At 43.4% G+C, this 12,252-nt stretch overlaps 1 protein-coding gene and 1 pseudogene across 2 annotated transcripts in view; one reads left to right on the forward strand and one right to left on the reverse strand.

Annotated features, from left to right (window-relative positions):
* Positions 1 to 12,252, forward strand: part of DCAF5 (DDB1 and CUL4 associated factor 5) — a 101,716-nt gene that overhangs the window by 73,108 nt on the left and 16,356 nt on the right. The window lies entirely within an intron of this gene.
* LOC115301062 lies at positions 815 to 2,015 on the reverse strand (annotated as a pseudogene).

Raw genomic sequence — 12,252 nt, forward strand, 5'->3', positions numbered from 1 at the left:
CTGATGTAACTATCCTATTACAGTGGTCTGATTACTAAGCAAGTTGCAAAAGGCCTTTTTTCCCTTCTGGGATTTGGAAAGCCATGAGTGAAGCAGCTTACCTGTGAAGCACAACCAGAAGCGACCACAGCAGTCTGCCTGAACAAAAGTGGTGTTCTAGCACTAGAGGTGGTTCAGTATTAGGTCTCCTTCCCCCCTAACCTTCCTGATTGGTTAGCTGAGAAATCATCTTTGGGCTTTATTTATCTTTTACCTCATCTAGAAAAGCTTTTAATTATTAAGTCAATGTGACTTTTAAAATAGAACGTGGATAGCCCCCTTGCTGTGGGACTGTTCTCTGGAATCTTTCTCATGTTTGTATAATGAGAGAATAGGGAAGAATTAGCAATAGTATTCTAGGTTCTTTTTGTCTCCTAGCTAATTTTTTTTTTAATAAATAAAGTGGGGTTTTATTAGCAGGTAGGGAAAAAATTCTGGCTGCCCTTCAAGATTATTCCAGATCCTTCCAGATGAATCGATGCTGTCTGGGTATACAATATTCCAGGGGCTGGCTTTCCTGAGTAAATTCAAAGCAGGGGTTGAGGGACTGCCTGAAGGTCGCTTCTTAAGGAACTGCTCCTAGCTGATCACAGGGGCACTTTTTCTTGACCTACCACGACAAGAGAATGACAAGCACAGTCAGTGACAATAAAATTGGTCATCCCTTGGACAGAGGTGTGCCTGCTTTGGACCTGGGGATGTATCCGGTGGAAGTACGTTTGTTGCTGGGCAGCTTTCACAGAAATCAGAAGCCATCACATACACGCGGACACACACACACACACACACGGGGGAGGGAGGAGTTTCCATGGGGGATGGCAGGCCTTCATGTGTCCTCGTCTTCACTGGCACCACTGGGTCCTTCCTCGTCACCCTCTGCCTTTGGCTCAGCTGATTCATTAGAGGTATCATGTTGTTCCTTGGCTTGGGCCATCTGAGTCATCAACCTATCCATGTGGGACTGGATGTCAGCCAGTATCTGTCACATGAGCAGTAGCCATTGCTTCCTGGATGTCCACTAGATGAAGGGCCTTCTGTTCCTCATCAGCAATTACTTTCTGAACTTTCTTAAACTCCTGCTGTATAAACATCTTCATCTGGTCCCGGGTTACTTTTGGATCTGAGCTCTTGAACCTTAACCTTTCCACCAACTCTATCATAGCTGCCTTCAGTCCGCCGGAGTCTTTGCTTCTTAGTTCCTCGAAGGCTTCGTCGAGGGTGGAGAGCTGGTGGCCCTGGTGAGTCCCAATGACCGGACACAGGACACAGATGAGCTGCTTATCTTCTGGCAATAGGTGCTCAAATCAAGCCCATGGCCCGGACACTTCCTCTTGGCCACTCTCTCCGCTTCCATTTCTATTTCTGGGTCAAATTCGCTTTCTGCTTCCGTTTCTCCCTCGGCCTCGGACTCTCCTTCTTGGTTGTCTTCCTCTGCTTCGCTCTCTTGCTGGGCCTCCATCTCTTCCTCGCTATCGTCTTCACTGTCTTCATCGCTCTCATCCTTACTCTCTTCCTCCGTCTCGCTCTCTTCTTCGGACTCACTGTCTTCCTCGGACTCGCTCTCTTCCCCCGCCTCGCTCTCTACATCCCTCTCATTCTCCACCTTGGCCTGCGCATCTTCCTTCGCGTTGCCCTGCGCCGGGGCGTCCGCGATCCAGGCCCGGGCAGCGCCGTGGACGTACTGGGCCAGGTGGTGGCTGGGGAACTTCTGCCTTTGCGCCTTGTCGTGGCGCTGGCAGTGGCGTGGCGCTGGCAGTAGCAGAAGGCGCACTCTCGGCACACTTCTTGGCCCCAGGAGCCTCATCTGGCTCGCACTCGTCACACGTGCCGTCGTGCGGCAGCTCCTCGAAGGCCGCGCCCACTCCAGAGGCCGTGTGGCTGCAGTGACGCGGCCCATGCCGCAGGGCCGCCTCCCGTCCTCCTCCCCGCAGGGGTCCTGTCCCAGGAACCGGCCGCGCCGGTCCCCGTGCAGGCATGGGGCCGTGGCGCCACTGCTGCCCGCTCCCGCCCGGGGTAGGAGCGAGGGGCCCTTCCCGCCCGCTCGGCCGCTCGGCGTCCGCTCTCCTAGCTAATTTTTGTACTAATTTAGGGTATGGGCCAGTTAGACTGACTTTTTTTTTTTTAAGAGGGAGAGACCGAGCGAGTGTGAGTACACACGAGCAGAGGAGGGGCAGAGGGAGCAAGAGAGAATCCTAAATGGGCTTCATGGTTGGGGTGGAGCCTGACACAGGGCTCAGTCCCATAACCCTGGGATCATGACCTGAGCCAAAATCAAGAGTTGGACACTTAACTGACTTAGGCACCCAGGTGCCCCAGGCTAACATTTTAGATACTTGTGCAGTCTTTGGGTTGGCAGGGGCCTGATAGTTGATTTAGGTAGGATTCCAATATTAAAACCAGAACATGGATACCCAGACTTTCCAACTATTTTTATAGGCACAGCTGTTTGAAGGAATTCAGTTCTAGGTTCTCAAATTCCATATGTATTCTTTCGTAAAGTCAGTAGTCCTAAGAAAGTAACCATTCTCATTTCCCACCTCCCCTTTTCCCTTCTTCTACTTTAGAAAACAAAACAAAACACCCATAAATACTCCATAATGCATTGCTGTGAGGTATAAAAACCTCCAAGATGCAGAACTCAGTGTTTAGCATATGATAAAAAATTATGAGGCATGAAAATGTGGCCCGTAGTAAAGAAGGAAAAATAAAAGAAGCCAACCACAAAATTATCCATATACTGAAGCTAACAGGTAAAGACTTTAAATGTTATAAATATGATAAAGAAAATAGAAAAAACATGGAGAATGTCACTGGAAAATTGGAATCTATTTAGAAAACAATCATTTAGACATTCTGAAACTGAAAACTATATCTAAAACTAAGAATGTATTGGGTGGATTTAACGTACAGTGGACAGGCTTGTGAATAGAAGGCAGGTGAATAAAAATTATCAAAGGTCAATGAGAACAGAGAATGGAAAGATCAGAACAGTATGAGAGACAAGCAGAACACAGATGATCTAGCATATATGAAATTGAAGTTTCAGAAGGATGAGAGAAAATGAAGCAGAAATAATATATGAAACGGTAATATCTGAAAGAATTTCCCAAAACAAATGAAATATACTAATCCTCAGATTCAAGAAACTCAGTAATCACAAACAGGATAAATATAACATATATATAACATACTTAGGCACATCATAAGTCAAACTCTTGAAAACAAAAGATAATGAGGAAAAAACCAAAAGCAGCCTGAGAAAATGTACAAATTACTTATAAATGAGCAACAATAAGTGATGGCCAAATTATGGAAGTCAATATAACAGAATGATATCTCTGAAATGCTTAGAGAATTAACCTGCCAATGGAGAATTCTATGTCCAGGGAAAGTGTCTACCAAAAATATAGGTTTAATAAAGACATTTTTTGCAAAGAAATTATAGGATTTTAATGTGATCACTTACAGCCCTCCATGAATTAATGCATCTAAATACTGAGCATTGACAGGTGCCAACATCATAAAAAGAAAGGCAATTAGACATTATGTGCCTCCTGATAAAAGGATACAATACTACTAATAGGCTTGCCAAATAAAACAGCGCTGAATGAAACCTCAGGACCCAGCTCTCCGTCTGCAGGAAGCACTGAGAACAGAGGAGCATATGGTACTGCGCTGTGAGGACGCCATCCACAAATCCCGACGGTCAGAAACGATAGGTCAAATGGCCTATTTTCTCCAATGAAAAAAAAAAAAAGGATGGACAGGAGGAAAGCTATTGTTTAAGAAACACAAAAGGCATATTAAATATAACAAAAACCAGGCAAAACTGGTTTTAGGAATACACACTTGGATGAATAAAATTACTTAAAATGCAGAGAGGTGATTAATATAGGGATCGGGATAATAGTTGATTTAGGGGGAGGGAAAAGGCTATAATTGGATGAGGCACATGGAGCATTTAAAAAATGGCCAGAAAAAAATTCCATTTTTTGTTCTGGATGTTGGTTATAAGGGTGCTCACCTCATAAAACGTTATTAATCTCCACTTTTTGTGCTGTTTTCTGTAGTTTTTAAATTCTTCAATGAAAAAAAAGAAAAATTAGTAAATAATTACGAGTCAAAGAATAAATCACAATAGAAATATAATTTTTTCAACTGAATAAAGATGAAAACATGACATCCCAACATCCCATGAATACTGCATGGATATTTGGCCAGATCAGTGGTCTATAAAATTTTCTGTTCACATAGCCATCTCCACAATAATTTTTCTTGAGTTATAACTTACATATATTAAAGTACATGTTTACTGGGGAATAACTTAAAACCACTGCCAGGATATACATCATGATAAAGTGCTTATTGCTCCAGGGTAATTCCAGGGAGGGAAGTTCTTCCATAAGTCTTACTCTGTTTCCCAGTAGTTTCTTGAGCGCTGGCTTAATGAGAATGGCCCTTCTTCCTCTTCATAGGTTTTTACTCATTTAAAAGTAGCTCTCATGTCCCTTTCTAGATCTTCCCCAGAGATAGCACTCTCCTCCCCCACCCCCCTGCCACATTTAGTTTAGCAGTTCTCCAAAGAAATCTTAGTTTTCTTTGCTATACTGATTTCTCTCTGGATTTGTTCTATCTCTGTTTAAGGATTCACCGAATAAGCTCAACAGATGAAGTGTGACCAGAAAAAATCTTGGCTCCTTGATAGTAAGTGTGGTACCGGGTGTTTCAGGAAATACACTCGGGATCGCACAAACTGTTTTTTGGAGGCCATAGAACCAGTGACCTGCTCATACTTAGAGTTGGCTAGGAACTCCGTGGTTTCCACATGGGCTGTGGTTGGTCCTAGATCCTCATGCTTTACCTGATGCTTGGGTTTCTTTGTACACAAGGGAGGAAGAGGACTTTGATTGCCTTTCTTGCCGGATTCGCTGGTAATGGAGGAGTTTGTTTTCTCTGTATTACCCTTCAACATTAGTCTATCACAGTAAGCTTGTCTCTTTGATCATTATCTTGTTCTGTGTGTAAGTACCATTTTGCATCATTTTTTGTAAACCTTGGCTTATTTGGCAAATTCAGCCTTCCCGTCACTCTTCTGACAACCCATTCACATTCTTTTCTTTTCCCTTGTTTGTGTATCTTTCCTTTTCCTTTCTGTTTTTTTTTTTATTTTTTTCTTTCACTGTGTTCTTTCACTGTTTTTATAAATTAAGTACTCCTTTTTATCAAAATCATACAGGTGCATAATTTTTAGGTCAAATATTACAAAACTTTTTTTTTTTTTTACCATGACAGTTCTTTTCTTTTCCTGTAACTCCTGTTATCTTTGATATTTCAATTTTGGACATTCTCTGTTGACTTTCTGCTCTTGAAATCAGCTAACTTTCTCCAAATGGGAGTCTTTGATCTGGTCTCTGGAGGGTATTTGCCTGGTAGTTGAGCCGGGATTCTAAGAGCCAAATAGGGGAGTAGAGCTGTGGGTCTCGCAGAGCTATACACAGCCTTGTGTTTAGGCCCACGCCCGGGTCTCTGCCTGTGTGGGGGGCGGGCATGTCCTGGCCGTGTGGGCTCAGAGGGGCGTGATGGGAGAGCGGCCTCTTTACACAGGCTCTCAGCTCCTCCTGTTTTGAGCCCTGCTCTTCAACCTGGCTTTGGGGATACTGAGCACCTCTCATTTCTACATGTAACCTCTCTATTTAAGTGTTGGCAATGAATTCCTAACTTTAAAAATACTCAGCAGTGTTCAGCAAGCCAAACAAAACATATGAGGACTAGATGCAGCCCTTGGGTTCTAGTTTTGAAGGCTTAGATGACAAAAAGTCTTAGGGGAAATTCCTACTTTAATCTGTGGCTCCTTTGATTTAAAGAAAATATGGGACGAGGCCGAGCTCGCGGTCGCTATGCATGCCCACATGCCAGTTGAGCAGAAGATACTAAGGCAGGCTAATATGGGGAAACTGCCCTGCTATTATGTGCCTTAATGATAAGACAAGTCATCAGCACTTAATGCATGCCTGCTGTATGCTTTGCAGGGCATACCAAATGCTGAGAAACTAGTGGAGAGTAGACCTGAGTGTGAGCCCAAAGCAAGGGCATTCTTTTCTTCTCCACTCTCCTATTCAGAAAGACTGAAAATCACTGGGGGAACTCCGGTTCCAAACTCCAAAGAGCTGAAATGTATTTATTATATTTGTATTTGTTAACTGATTTAACAAACTGGCTAAGTAATTTGCCGAGAGCTTCCCAGTAGGCTGAGGAAATCATTCTGAGACGTAAGACCTAATGCCCACCATAAAACTAGCTACCTGGCTGTGTTTTAGTTGGTACCAAATAATAACCCATTTTCTAAAAACCTCTCTAAAACTTAGAGGAAGGAATAGAACTGGGAATTTTGTCGTAGTAAAGAAAAGGCCCGTCAGAATGTTTTGTGCTTCTGAAGTACGTAGGAAGAGCACCTTTTTTTATGTGGTCATTCTGAAGGTAAAATAAACAGACCAGCAGTCATGTATAGAGCCAGTATGGTGTATTGGAAAAAGCATTAAGCTTAAAATCTACCTGGATTCAAGTCCAGTGCTGCCACTAACTGGCTGATTGAGTTACTTTAGAGCAGTGGTCTGAGCATTCATTTCTTCTGTAAAAATCCTTCCCCTCCTGTGAAATGATTTAACAGTCTTGGGAGCTTCCTGAAAACTATGTGTTTCACATGGAAGACACTGCTACTGCTATGGATAGTAAGATACTAGCTCCCTGCTAACTTAGGTATGGAAGTAATGATTTGGCAATGTGTGGTGGAGGTGGGTGTCGCTGGGAAATCTTCATATTACTTTCTCCTTCCCTTTCCCGTAATTCTTGTTGGAAAGATCTTTAGGGTTTTCACAGACAGAGCTGTTTGTCTTGAGATATGCCTCTATGCTAAGACTTTACTATTTATGGAAGGAAGCATAATGTAACAGAGTTGGTAGGCCTGTGTTTTAAGCACCTGATCCATTTGTCTTCTAGATTAGGCTTTGGAAAAATTGTTTAATCTTGCCAAACTTATTCCTTCATCTGTAAAGGAAGAATATTAGCAGTATAAACAGTACAACCATAGTAATAATATCTACCTTCTTAGGGATATTGTTGAGGGTTATTCATAGCTACTCTACAATGATATTTCTCATGAAGAAAGCTTTTTCCCTTTTTTAACTTTTCTCTGAAAAACTCCTTAGAATCCAAGACACTGTCTTCCTCTGGTGCCTTCGTGAATGGTCATTTGAGTTGTTCTTGCATGAAGTTTGCTCTTGATTCATCAGTAGTTAAATAGGGGGAAAGTTCTGTGACAGATTTTTCCCTGAATAGAGGGGGCAAACGTGCAGCTTCACTGCCCAGTTGCTGCAGCCACCCCCACGGCCAGCAGGCCAGGAGGGAGGCTGGAAACAGCTGTACGTGCTTTTTCACGGGCCTGCATATGTGATGCGGGCTCTGTCTTTCCTCCTTTTTCTAGACATGCAGTCGCTGTCAGTGGGTTAGGCCTGGGCATCTGCTTTTTCCTCCGTTGTTGCTGGAAGAACAACTGTTTTTAATTGGTCACAAGTAGTTGGCTGCAAACGCATGTGAAGTACAGACGATGAGAGAGGAACTAGTGTGACTGACTCTGCAGTAAAGCACTGCTGTCTCGTGCCGGAAGCCAGTTTCTGGAGCTGGACTTCGGCAGACTTGGGAGCTCTTGGAGCTTTTCTGACAGCACTGGCTGTCCTCGCTGGGCGTTTTTTAACTCCTAGGTGGTTAGGTGCCTCTCCAGGAGGCAGCCACTGCTCTCTGGATTGTCAGGACCCTGATTGTACTTCTTATGGTTTGTTTGAAACTTAGAGACTCAGGGAGTGTTCACTCAGGCCTGTTGGAATTACTGCGGTTATTTGGACAACGCTTTTAGCTATTGCAAGGAAAGGAGTAGTCCCTTGCCCCTCAGAGCAGGAGCCTCTTAATTCTACCAGTGGTGCCAGGAATGAAAGAGACTAATTGCCTCAACAGGTACTCACCAGACCTCATTTTGGTAATAATAGCTTTAGCCTCCCCGCCAAGGCTTGTTCCAGAGAAAATGATGAGGGGATTTACTTCAATTTGTTCACTTTCCAAGTATCCGATCATAAGACATTATGCAAAGCCCTGTGGGTGACTGAAAGAATAAATACTTTCTGGTTGCAAAGAACTTCCAATCTGAGAAAGAAGAGAAAAGGGTGTGTGTGCACACACTTAATTTAAAAGTGGGTTCCAAAGTCCATAGAAAGGATCATTGAGGGCGGCTTGAAGAGATTTGAGGGATCAGTAAAGTTTTCATGGAATTAGCATTTCAGAGGATTGTGAAGCATAAGGAGGAAATTAGCCCCTTTATTTCTCTGCTCTTACTATAGTAAAACTGCCGTAAAAGACACTTCCAACATCGACAAAGGGAAGATGGAGAAACACTTGGATGACCCACACAGTGGGTGGTGGAGCCCACTAATGTGACGATGAGGTTTTGAACAGCATACTTATATTCCACAGTCACATCTTTTCATTCACTTAGCAAATGTTTATTGACAACCTACTCTATGCGGGCCCTGCTCTAGAGTGTTGGGATATACCGCAAAAGAACAAATAGAGTGGAATAAGAGAGATAGGAAGAGGTATTGGGGGAGCCAGGGAAATGCAATTTTTTTAGATAGGATGTTCAGTATAGACCTCTTTGAGAAGATCCCATTTGAGCCAAACTTCAGAGTGGAGTGAGCCATGTAGAAGTCTGGGGGAAGAGCATTTTAGGTAGAACCAGTACATAGTTCTGAAGTGAGACTGTGCCTGGTGTGCTTGAGAAACAACAAGGAAGTCAGTGTGTTGAGGAGGAGTGAGGGCAGGGGGAATAGTAGGGATTGAAGTCATAGAGGTAAGTGGGGCACAGGGGGTGTCCCTGGAGGCTGTTACTGTGGTGAAATGGGGGAACTATTAGAGAATTCTGGGCAGAGGAGTGACATGACCCAACTTACTTTAGCGGCATCACTCTGGCTGCTGCTTTGAGGATAGTGGTGGGAGTGGGGCTGCCAAAGATAGGAGTGAGGAGGACTGGTAGGAGTCTCACATCACACAGGTGAGCAGAGGCGGTGGCTCGAGGCAAGGCAATAGCGAGTACAGTCTAGATGTGTTCGAAGGCAGATGCATCAGGGTTTCCTGATAGATTTGCCTGGGGGAGAGGAGAAGCAGGTAGCATTTGAGATGTCTCTTAAACATCCAGGTAGAGATAGATGTTGAACAGTTTGGATATAGAGGTATGAAATTCTAGAGTTTGAGAGTGTTCTAGACTAGAGATTGAAATTTGAGTTTTGGTCATATGTAGGTAGTATTTAAGGCCACAAGACTGGATGAAATCATCAAACAAGTGGGCATACCTAGTCAAGAAAAGGGGAGCAAAAACGGAGCCATAAGGCATTCCAGTGTTAAGAAGTCAAGGAAAGGATGGGGCACCTGGGTGGCTCAGTTGGTTAAGCATCTGACTTCGGCTCAGGTCATGATCTCACAGTTCGTGGGTTTGAGCCCTACGTTTGGGTCTTTGCTGACAGCTCAGAGCCTAGAACCTGCTTCAGATTCTGTGTCTCCCTCGCTCTGTCCCTCCCCTTATCGCTCTTTCTTGCTCGCTCTCTTTCTCAAAAAAATAATAAACATGAAAATGTTTATTTAGAAAAATGTTATATAAAAAGAAAAAAAAGAAGTCAGGGAGAGAAGCCAAAAAGGAAACCAAGAAGGAGTGAGCAATGAGGCAGCAGGAAAACCACGGGCTGGTGATCCTAGGAAGGCAGTGAAGAAAGGGGAGGCATGTATGTTGGATGTTGCTGATAGGTCAGATGAGTAGGATGACGACTGGATTAAACCTTTGGATTCTCTGGTGAGTATCACCAAGCCCAAGTCGTCTTGCTTAGGGAAGAACTAGGTAATTACACAGATTTGGTTTCCATTGTATCATTTGAATGATTACTTACCTGATTTTTCAACTTCTTCCCCCCTGCCCCAAATAGTACCACTCCTTTAAGTATTTGCTCATCATCTTGCACTATCAGAACATTCTACAGGATTTTATTTAATAGTCTAACCTAGAGCCTACCAGATAAGGTTCTCTCATGAAATGCTAAAAGCTTTTCCCTTGCCATAATCTGTCCATTTTACCTGAGTGTTGAGGGCTTTTTATACCACTCTTAACAATATTCTCAGGGGTCCTGGGTGGCTCAGTCAGTTGAGGGTCCAACTCTTGATTTTGGCTCAGGTCATCATCTCACAGTCTGTGAGTTTGAGCCCCATGTCAGGCTCTGCACTGGGCTTGGGATTCTCTCTCCCTCTCTCTGCCCCTCCCAACTTGTGCTGTCTCTGCCTCTCTCAAAATAAATAAAACTTAAACAAAAAACCCTACAGTATTTTCCTGGGACACCTGGCTGGTTCAGTCAGAAGAGCATGCAACTCCTGATCTCTGGGTTGTGAGTTCAAGCCTCATGATGGGTATAGAGATTCCTGAAAAAAAATTAATTAATTAAAACTTACTTAATAATTTTAGGTGTTTATTTTTGAGAGAGAGAGAGAGAGACAGTGTGAGTGGGGGAGGGCAGAGAGAGAGGGAGACACAGAATCCAAAGCAGGCTCCAGGCTCTGAGCTGTCAGCACAGAGCCCCAGGTAGGGCTCAAACTCATAAACCATGAGATCATGACCTGAGCTGAAGTCGGATGCTTAACTGATTCTCCCACTCTCCTCTCTCTCCTTCTCCCTCCCTGCCTGTGGTTTTCTATAAATAAATAAATAAATAAATAAATAAATAAATAAACAAACTTTAAACGCTTTTTTTAAACAAACAATATTCTCCACTAATTTCAATTTAATCATTTTGTTAAGTCCTTTTTTAAAAAATGTTTTATTTTTGAGAGACAGAGTGCACGTGGAGGAGGGGCTGAGAAAGAGGGAGACACAGATTCTGAAACAGGCTCTAAGCTCTGAGCTGCCAGCACAGAACCTGACAAAGGGTTCTAACCCACAAACAGTGAAATCAACCTGAGCCAAAGTCAGAAGCTTGACCAGCTGAAGCACCCAGGCACCCCGGTTAAGTCCTTCTTATATGTCTAATCCTGTTGGATATGTCAGCACAGATCTTGAAAGATCAAGGATATTTACTGTCTTCATGGGGGTCGGTACTCTGTTGCTTGGAAATGCAAATGTATCTTCTGCCGTCTTAATTTCTTGTCTTCCATCAACCACTTCCAGTCATCTGGTCCCTGTTCCTGGTTCCTCACTACCACTTTCACATTTCACCTTCCCTAACCTCAGTGTTACCCAGAGTTTCTCCTTCCCATTCTCACAAAGGTGTTTGTCCTACCCATTGATTAATGGAAGGGGGGGAAATCCAAAAACTCTTACAGGAAAATTAATACTGGTATTTTATCCATGTTGATTTAGGATTTATTTTATTCCTAAATACTTAAGTGCCTGTCCTATAGCCCCAAGTGCCACTGAAGACCTCTTCCCTACATGACTGATAAATTGCTACTAGATTAAAGTATCAAGGAATTTTGACCAGGTTGCTTTTACCTTTTGAGTTAAAAGCATAGTCATTTTTAGAGGATTTGGTTGAAGCAAATAAAATTGACAAACAGAAGTAACTGAAGTTGGCAAGAGATGGGAATGGTGTCCTGACCCTTGGAATTCCTAAGGGGACAAATCTCTGGCTGAATGTTGTGGGAAGAGGAGCATAGGTAAGCGGGTATGAGGGCCTATACACTTAGCCCCTTGTCTTCTCTGGCGGGACACTTGGCCTTGGCATTTTAGAAGGGCCTTTATTTATTCATTTATTTATTCATTTATTTTTAAATAGTTTATTGTCAAATTGGTTTCCATATAACACCCAGTGCTCTTCCCCACAAGTGCCCTCCTCTGTTACCACCACCTCTTTTCCCCCTCCCCCTTCAACCCTCTGTTCCCTTTCAGTATTCAGTAGTCTCTCAGGTTTTGCATCACCCTCTCCCCAACTCTCTTTCCCCCTTCCCCTTCTCATGGTCCTCCATTAGGTTTCTCTTGTTCTCCTGTTAGACCTATGAGTGCAAACATATGGTATCTGTCCTTCTCTGCCTGACTTATTTCGCTTAGCATGACACCCTCGAGGTCCATCCACTTTCCTACAAATGGTCAGATTTCATTCTTTCTCTTTGCCATGTAATACTTCATTGTGTATA

This window comes from Suricata suricatta, chromosome 9 (genome assembly GCF_006229205.1).
Source record: "Suricata suricatta isolate VVHF042 chromosome 9, meerkat_22Aug2017_6uvM2_HiC, whole genome shotgun sequence".
Lineage (NCBI taxonomy): Eukaryota > Metazoa > Chordata > Mammalia > Carnivora > Herpestidae > Suricata > Suricata suricatta.